Raw genomic sequence first — 9,964 nt, 5'->3', positions numbered from 1 at the left:
CTATCTCACTCACAGCCCCCCCATGGTTCCAGACAGATGAAGCCAATTCCTTCTGCGGGCAGTGAAGAAGCTAGCAACTGACCTCCCCAAGTTTATCACCTCCCCACATACCTTTCACGGGAACTACCCGCCCAGCGACATCAGCCTTCGAACACCTGCCAGTCTCAAGGCACACCCAGCTTTGTCAGGCCTCTGCATCTTTCTACCTGCCATTCCTGTTCTGCCACTCGACCTCGGAAGCTCCTGTCCATTCAAGACCTAGCTCAGATGACGGTTTTTCTCAACTTCTCCAAAAGAATTCTTTGCCATCCACCTCTGCTACAACACATGCCCTGTTACATTTCCTTTTCTGGGTGTCTACACTTCCAGATAAGTGGCAGGGCCTTGTGCTATTTGTCAATGGGCCTGCCTACCTACAGTAGTAGCACAAGTAGGCACTTCAAGAGTGTTTGGAAAACGAGTGGATGAACTGCACCAGTCAAACCCAGCTACTTCCCTTCTTAGAAACAACAAAAGGAACCGAGCATTTGGAAGTCAAAGAGCTATGGAGATGAGCGCAGAGAAGGAGGGGGGATAAAAACCAGAAAAGGTAAAGGAAATACAACCAAAGCCATCTCTTAGAAGGGAAATGAGTACACCATCTGAAAAGTATCTGCAAGTAAATTAGACAGATGAACAGCACTGCTGCTAGTCTTTCTCTCTAATGCAACCAAGTATCAAAAGACAGAAACATCAGAGATCTAGCAGATCAATGTATGGAAGAGACAAAGAAGCATTTTTAACATATTATTCTTGGTAGATGACATCAGATGTCTATCTGATCAGAGACAGAATACTGATCTCATGCCAGAGGCTAAATAGTAATAAGAGATTCAATTAGCCTTAAAAGGAAGACTGAAGTCTTCCAACATCAGCTCCTTCTACCATGGTGGTCACACAATACTGGTGGGTAGCATCATTTTCCCATCCCCTGTGACCTTCAGAACTTTCTATCATCAGGCGCCTGCATGGCTCAGTAGGTTAAGCAGCTGCAGGCGATTTGTCTCTTCTCCCTCATTTACTTATCTATTCATTTATTTATGTCAGTGTGGACTCGTGGATATTTGTTTTATACTTTGGCTTAGAATTCAATACTATATTATTGGGGTTTTCCCTCAAATTGGTCCAGCTTTGGCCACCGTGAGCTGTCAGGTTGGCTCCTTTATTACATTTCTCTTCCCCCTGTTTCCCTGCCTCCCCCCCACACACAATCTTTTGAGCGCTTCTTTATGTCCTGGCATGACAAAATGGTCCAGGCTCACCTTGTTTGAACACTAGATCCCCAACCCTAGAATCAGCCACTTCTCCGAGGAGCCCTGGTTCCTTTTATTGGAGAATGGTATTAGAAACCAAGATCTGGGCGCTCAGGTGTCTTTTGATAAACAAAAGTTATCCATCAAGAATGGTGGGTTATCTGGGCTTGTAAAAAAAAAAAAATCAATGGGCGCCTGGGTGGCTCGGTTGGTTGGGCGACTGCCTTCGGCTCAGGTCATGATCCTGGAGTCCCGGGATCAAGTCCCGCATCAGGCTCCCTGCTCAGCAGGGAGTCTGCTTCTCCCTCTGACCCTCTTCCCTCTTGTGCTGTCTATCTCTCGTTCTCTCTCTCTTAAATAAATAAATAAAATCTTTTTAAAAAATCAATGTTTTCTTTAATAAATACTCCATGTTTTCATTTTTGGTGACTTATTTAAAAAATCTCTCTTGGGGGGGCGCCTGGGTGGCTCAGTCATTAAGCGTCTACCTTCGGCTCAGGTCATGATCCCAGGGTCCTGGGACCGAGCCCCACATCCAGCTCCCTGCTCTGCGGGAAGCCTGCTTCTCCCTCTCCCACTCCCCCGCTTGTGTTCCCTCTCTCGCTGTGTCTCTCTGTCAAGTAAATAAATAAAATCTTTAAAAAAAAAAATCTTTGGGCGCCTGGGTGGCTCAGTTGGTTAAGCGACTGCCTTCGGCTCAGGTCATGATCCTGGAGTCCCTGGATCGAGTCCCGCATCCGGCTCCCTGCTCAGCAGGGAGTCTGCTTCTCCCTCTGACCCTCCCCCCATCTCATGTGCTTTCTCTCTCATTCTCTCTGTCTCTCAAATAAATAAATAAAATCTTTAAAAAAATAAAATAAAATAAAATAAATAAAAAAATAAAAAAAAAAATCTTTCTTGGGGCCCCTGGCTGGCTCAGTCGGGAGATCATACAACTCTTGGTCTCAGGGTTGTAAGTTAGATCACCACGTTGGGTGTAGAGATTACTAAAAAATAAACTTTTAAAAAAATCTCTTTAAAAATCTTTACTTTAAGGCCTAGAAGATATTCTTCAACATTTTGTATGCAAAAATGTAAGGTTTTATTTTTGATATTTAAGTCTTTAATCTATCTTTAATTGATTCTTATTTATGGTATAAGGTAGAAAGCCAATCTTAGCTTTTTTATAAGTAGCTAACTGTGATATGATAAAACCAGAGAGAGAGAGAGCACGCAAACACAGCCTTTGTCCCTAGTTCCTAACACTGAGCTCCTAAATCCCTTGGAATTACTGGGTGATAAGAAAGTCTTCTCTTTCGGGTGCCTGGGTGGCTCAGTTGGTTAAGCGACTGCCTTCGGCTCAGGTCATGATCCTGGAGTCCCAGGATCGAGTCCCACGTCGGGCTCTCTGCTCAGCGGGGAGTCTGCTTCTCCCTCTGACCCTCCCCCCTCTCATGCTCTATCTCATTCTCTCTCTCAAATAAATAAATTAATTAAATATTTTAAAAAAAAGAAAGTCTTCTCTTTCAAGGAGGCCACTCTTGGTGGTAGCTTCGGGGTGGGGGCTGGCCACCAGAAAAACCAAGGCATGACTAGAGGGTTGTAACTTCCAGTCCCATTCCCCAACTTCCAGCAAGGGAAGAGGAGGTAGAGATTGGGTAATCACCAATGGCCAGTGATCATGCCTGCGTAATGGAACCTCTGTAAAAACCCTAATCGAGGGGCGCCTGGGTGGCTCAGATGGTTGGGCGTCCGCCTTCGGCTCAGGTCATGATCCCGGGGTCATGGAATCGAGCCCCACATCGGGCTCCTGGCTCAGCGGGGAGCCTGCTTCTCCCTCTGCCTCTCTCCCTGCTCATGCTTTCTCTCTCTGTATCTCTGTGTCTCAAATGAATAAATAAAATCTTTAAAAAAAAAAAAAACTCTAATCGATGGGGTTTGGAGATCTTCCGGGTTGATGAACATGTACCAGGAAGGTGATACAGCCCAAGTCCACAGGGTCAGAAGATCCTGTGCATGGAACCCTTCCAGACATCACCCTATGTACCTCTTCATCTGGCTGTTCATTTGTACCCTTTACAACATCCTTTAAAATAAATTGGTAATAGTAAATGAAGTGTTTCCCTGAGTTCTATGAGCTGTTATAGCAAATTCAGACCTGATGAGGGGATTGTGAGAACCCCGATTTATAGCCAACTCAGAATTGTGGGTAACCTGGGACCCACGACTTGAGATTGGTGTCTGATGTGGTGGGCAGTCTTGTGGGACTGCGCCCTTAACCTGTGAGTTCTGTGCAAACCCAGGATACTTAGTGTCAAGTCAAATTAAGTGGTAATTCCTTCCAGTTTGTTGCAGGGAATTAGAAAATTGCTTGGTGTGGAAACCCACACCTGTGGTGTCAGTATTCTGAACAGAAAACAGATCATAGTGGTGTCAACCAAGAAAAGGAGGTGAGACTGGGGTCTCAGAATTGCAATTTGGGGAGCACAGATTCCAGAGTAACCAGAAAAAGCATCCCACTCATGTGGGGAAAGCAAGAGGTTTTTATGAGAAAGTAGAAGGGGTTAATAACATGATTTAGATAAAGAAGAAAAAAAACTGTCAATTTGGTGTTGACTGGTTGCACCGCTTTTGATTACTATCTAATCGATTATTCTGTTGGTGCTATCAAATGAAACTGTTCCTGGTATGCAGTAGTTAACATTTCTCTCCTCATAAAATACCAACAGTTTTATGGTTCACATACCAGTTGTTCTGTTGGGATTTTATGAGCAAGTGCTTGTAAAACAGTTACTGCTTCTGGCCCAGTTAAAGACTGCATTAGTTAGGGGCGCCTGGGTGGCTCAGTTGTTAGGCATCTGCCTTCGGCTCGGGTCATGATCCCAGGGTCCTGGGATCAAGCCCAGCATCAAGCCCCACATCAAGGCCCGCATCGAGACCCCTGCTCCACAGGAAGCCTGCTTCTCCCTCTCCCACTCCCCCTGCTTGTGTTCCCTCTCTCGCTGTGTCTCTCTCTGTCAAATAAATAAATAAAATCTTAAAAATAACATAAAATTATGATTATAAAAGTAAAAATATCAGACAATACAGAAAATGTTCAAATGTAAAAATTAGCCAGAATCCCACCATTCAGGGTTAAACAATGTTAATAGCTTCGTGTTCATTCTTACATAATTTCTTATATTATATATATATATATATAAAATCACACTGATGCTATGTTTAACATAATCAGGATCATGATATATATACTGTTTTGTAATCTCCATTGTCAGTTAAAATTTCAAGAATACCTTTCTATACAAAAACATAGATCATGGGGCACCTGGGTGGCTCAGTCGTTAAGCGTTGGCCTTTGGCTCAGGTCATAATCCCAGGTTCCTGGGATCGAGCCCCGCCTCAGGCTCCCTGCTCAGCGGGAAGCCTGCTTCTCCCTCTCCCACTCCCCTGCTTGTGTTCCCTCTCTTGCTGTGTCTCTCTCTGTCAAATAAATAAATAAAATCTTAAAAAAAAAAAAAAAGAGTGCATTAGTTAGGGGGAAAAAATGGAAGGGTGCCTGGGTGGTTCAGTCGGTTAAGTGTCTGACTCGGTCTCTGCTCAGGTCATGATCTCAGGGTCATGATATCAGGTCGTGAGATGGAGTCCGGAATCGAGCCCCAAGTTGGGCTCCCCATTCAACAGGGAGTCTGCTTGAGATTCTCTCTCCCTCTCCCTTTACCCAAGTAAATAAATAAAATCTTTAAAATAAATGAAAATAAAAGAAATAATGGAACATCCATGTGATGAAATCCTATGCCTCTGAAAACAAATGTTCTGTAAAATGTTATGGAATGTATACAGTGCGTTACCTTTTGTGTAAGGAAGGAAGTGTGTGTGTGTGTGTGTGTATTATTTTCTTGAATGACAAAAGAAAGATGAACCAAAAGCCAATATAAAATGGTTACCTATAGTGGAAGGAAAAAACAGGAAGGAAGCAGGGGATGTTAAATAAGCATATGAAAATATGCTCAACATCATATATCTTTAGGGAATTGCAATTTAAAACAACAATGATATACCACTACACATGCATTAGAATGGCTAAAATCCAACACACCGACAACTCAAAGGACATAGTGGAAAAGACACTCTCATTCGTTTCTGGTAGGAACATGAGACGGTACAGCTACTGTGGAAGAGAGTTTGACAGTATTTTTTACAAAACTAAACATACTTTTACCATATGATTCAGGAATCATACCCCCTTGGTATTTACCCAAATGAGTTGAAAAATTATGTCCACACAAGGGGCGCCTGGGTGGCTCAGTCGTTATGTGTCTGCCTTTGGCTCAGGTCATGATCCTAGGGTCCTGGGTTTGAGCCCCGCATCGGGCTCCCTGCTCGGCAGGAAGCCTGCTTCTCCCTCTCCCACTCCCCCTGCTTGTGTTCCCGCTCTCACTGTCTTTCTCTCTGTCAAATAAAAAAAAAAAATTATGTCCACACAAAAACCTGCACACAGATGTTGATAGCAGCTTTCTTTATCATTGCTAAAACTTGGGAGCATCCAAGATATACTTCAGTAGGTGAACAGATAAAGAAACTGCGGTACATCCAGATAATGGAATATTATTCAGTTCAATAACAAGAAATGAGCTATCAAGCCATGAAAATACAGGGAGGAATCTTAAATGCATATTTCTAAGTGGAAGAAGCAAATATGAAAAAGCTACATACTGTATGATTCCAACTATATGACATTCTGGAAAAGGCAAAACTATAGAGACAGTAGAAAGATCAGTGGTTGCCAGGAGTTGGGGAGAGAGGGAGGGAGAGAGGGCTGAGTAAGTGGAGCATAGGGGATTTTTAGGGCCATGAAACTATTCTGTATCATTATAATGATGGATACATGTCATTATACATGTGTCAAACCCCACAGAATGTACAACACAAGGGACAAACCTTAATGGAGACCGTGGTCTTTAGTTAATAATAATGTATCAATATTGGCTCATCAATTATAAAAGGTGTACTTCGCTAATGCAAGATGTTAATAATAGCAGAAGGGGTGGGGGGCGAAGGGAGGGTAAGGAAGTATACAGGAACTCCATCCTTTCTATGCATTTTTCTGTAAACTTAAAATTGCTTTCAAAAAAATAAAATATATTAAAGAAATAAATAAAATAAAGGTGTTGACTACAGAGGAAACTAAAACTGAAAAGTTTAAGGAAAATGGGGTACCTGGCTGGCTCATTTGGTAGAGCATGTGACTCCTGATCTCAGGATTGGGAGTTCGAGCCCCATGCTGGGTGTACAGATTACTTAAAAATAAAAATTAAAAAAAAGTTTAAGGAAAATGGATCTTCTAGCAAGCTTAGAACAAAGATTCCCTTTCATCCTCAAATTAGAAAGCAGCATTAGAACTGGGGAATAGCCAGTTTCTTTAAAATAGTACTATCAGTAATTTTTTTTAAATTCCAATATAGCCAACATACAGCATTGCATTAGTTTCAGGTGTACGATTTAGTGATTTAACACTTCCATGCATCGCCCAGTGCTCATCAGACAAGGGCACTCCTTGACCCCCATCCCCTGTTTCACTCACCCTCCCACCTACCTCCCGTCTGGTAACTACCATTTTGTTCTCTATAGTTAAGAGGTCGGCTTCTTGGTTTGTCTCTGTTTTTTCCCCTTTGCTCCTCTGTTGTTGTTGTTGTTGTTGTTTCCTCAAATTCCACATATGAATGAAATCATATGGTATCCGTCTGGGGCGCCTGGGTGGCTCAGTTGGCTAAGTGTCTGACTTTGGCTCAGGTCACGATCTCAGGGTCCTAGGATCAAGCCCCACATCGGGCTCCCTGCTCAGTGGGGAGTCTGCTTCTCCCTCCCCCTTTGCCTCCGCTGCCCAACACTCATGCTCTCTCTCTCAAATAAATAAAAATCTAAAAAAAAAAAAAAGGGGCACGTGGGTGGCTCAAGTCAGTTGAGCGCCTGCCTTCCGCTCAGGTCATGATCTTGGAGTCCTGAGATCAAGCCCCACGTCGGGCTCCCTACTCAGCAGGAAGCCTGCTTCTCCCTCTCCTGCTCCCCCTGCTTGTGCTCATGCTCTCTCTCTCTGTGTGTGTGTCAAATGAATAAATAAAATCTTTTTTAAAAAAAGAAATAATATGGCATTTATCTTTCTCTGACTTAGATCACTCAGCATAATACTCTCTAGCTCCATCCACAGTGTTGCAAATGGCAAGATTTCATTCTTTTTTATGACTGAATAATATTCCATTGTGTATATAGACCACATCTTCTTTATCCATTCATCTGTCGATGGACACCTGAACAGCTTCCATAATTTGGTTATAGTAAATAACGGTGCTATAAATATGGGGGTGCATGTATCCCTTTGAATTAGTTTTTGCATTTGGGGAGGTAAATACCCAGCAGTGCAATTACTGGACTGTAGGGTAGTTCTATTTTTAACTTTTTGAGGAACCTCCATACTGTTTTCCACAGTGGTTGCATCAGTTTGCATTTCCACCAACAGTGCAAGAGGGTTCCTGTTTTTCCACACTTGTTGCTTCTGTGTTATTGATTTTTGCCATTCTGACAGGTGTGAGGCGGTATCTCATTGTAGTTTTGATTTGCATTTCCCTCATGATGAGTGATGTTGAGCATCTTTTCATGTGTCTGTTGGCCATCTGAATGTCTTCTTTGGAGAAATGTCTGTTCATGTCTTCTGCCCATTTTTAACTGGATTATTTGTTTTAGAAATGTTAATTTGTAAAGTTCTTTATGTATTTTGGATACTAATCCTTCTTGGATATGTCATTTGCAAATACCTTCTCCTATTCAGTTGGTTGCCTTTTAGTTTTGTTGATTGTTTCCTTCACTTCTGCATAGAAGCTTTTTATTTTGATGAGGTCCCAATAGTTTATTTTTGTTTTTATTTCCCTTGTCTAAGGAGACATATCTAGAAGAAATGTTGCTATGGCCAATGTCAGAGACTTTACTGCCTGTGCTCTCTTCTAGAATTTTTATGGTTTCAGGTCTCACATTTAGTTTATTATCAGTAATTTACAAACGCTTTTATAGGTAACTAACATTCAATTTGCAAGAAAAATTAAGACCTAAATGTTTTTCTCTACTAACAGAAAAATTCTGTACAGAAAAATCAGGTTGAGGGGCACCTGGCTGGCTCAGTCAGTGGAGCATGCAACTCTTGATCTTGGGGTTTTAGGTTCGAGCCCCATGTTGTGTGTAGAGATTACTTAAAAGATAAAATCTTTTAAAAAAAAGAAAAATCAAATTGAATCTACAAATGATTAGAATAAGAGTTCAATAAAAACTAGACACAAAACAATTCTTTCCTGTATGCCAGTACCAAACAACTAGAAAAATGTTTTTTTAATTGCCATTTATACTAGCAACTGTTAACCCTCAAAATAAAACTGTCAGTTATTTTGCCAGCAAAAATGGGATTATTCAGGAATAGCAGAGAATTGCAATTCACGATATGTGGGCAATTTGCAACAGTCTATAGAACTGAAAACACTCTTGCTATTATCCAGAAATGTCACTTCTAGATTCATACCCCAGAGAAACTCTCATACATGTGCACAAAGCAACATACAAAAGACTTCACTGTAGCACTGGTTATAGCATTAAATATTTGGTAATCTGAAAAAAGGTCTATCACTAGGGGACAAAATAACCTGTAGAAAATTTCTAAATAGAATACTATAAAATAACTAAATCTTACAGAACCAGGACATAAAAGACAAAATATGCATCAAAAATACAGCATGAAAGAAAGAGGGGAAACAGCAGATTCACCTCAAATTTTTTTTTTCAAAAAGCAAAAGACACAGTGGAATACCAACAGTCTGCATTTTAACTGACAACCATCCCAAAAGGGAGAACCATACCATTCATGGAGGTACTGCGATATCAGACTGGTCTGTGAATTGGATGGAGCCAGCCTCTACTCAATCTCCCTGTTCCAAAAATCCCCTTCATAAAGTAACCTCAGGTAGAGGATTTACGAAATATTAAATGATAATAACACACACTACTCATGATCTTGGACCAAAAAACAAAGAAACAACCTACAATTAAGGTTCCCGTCAGAACTTGTTTCCCGAACTTGCACTCAAGGCTGTAAAAGCAGGCTTCAAGCTGTCCCTTATAAAAATTCCACATCTCAGCTCTTTCTAAAACCAGTCTAATCCTTCCCCGGGAGAACTTCCCAATGGCATATTCCTCCACGGTTCAGGAAATAAGGAAATTCTGTTCTCAAATTGAATTTTTCCCAGAGGTGAATGCCCTCCTCCCAGCTCCCAGCAGAGAACCGTTCAATTGCGTATACCTTCTCCTCCGCAAATGGAGGCAGTGCCCTTCGCTGCCAGGAGGGGGCAGACGCTGCTTCTATCCTCGAAGAGCCTCCTTCGGCGAGGAAGCTGACTACAGTTCAAGTATTTCTCGTAACAACCTCTTCAGGAGCTTACTTCATAGCATGGGGCAGGCAATCAATGAATTACAGTGTCATGCCTGTTCTACACGATGGGGATAAAATAAATTATACAGACATGATTTCTGCTCTCAGGGAGTTTATGTGGGTAAGGGGTGAAGTAGAACAAGGGAAGGAATGCAGTAGTGATATTAAAACTGAAAAACAGGGGCGCCTGGGTGGCTCAGTCGTTAAGCGTCTGCCTTCAGCTCACATC

General features: G+C 41.9%; 1 non-coding gene across 1 annotated transcript; it reads right to left on the bottom strand.

The window, feature by feature from the left end:
- Positions 1–9,155: 9,155 nt before the first annotated feature.
- LOC113915645 lies at positions 9,156–9,346 on the bottom strand. Its single transcript, XR_003517783.1, has one exon. It is a non-coding gene; the product is annotated as a U2 spliceosomal RNA (small nuclear RNA).
- Positions 9,347–9,964: the final 618 nt, after the last annotated feature.

The sequence above is a fragment of the Zalophus californianus genome, chromosome 11 (assembly GCF_009762305.2).
Source record: "Zalophus californianus isolate mZalCal1 chromosome 11, mZalCal1.pri.v2, whole genome shotgun sequence".
NCBI lineage: Eukaryota > Metazoa > Chordata > Mammalia > Carnivora > Otariidae > Zalophus > Zalophus californianus.
Note: the sequence above shows the minus strand (reverse complement) of the source record. Positions and strands in the feature narration are given on the sequence as shown.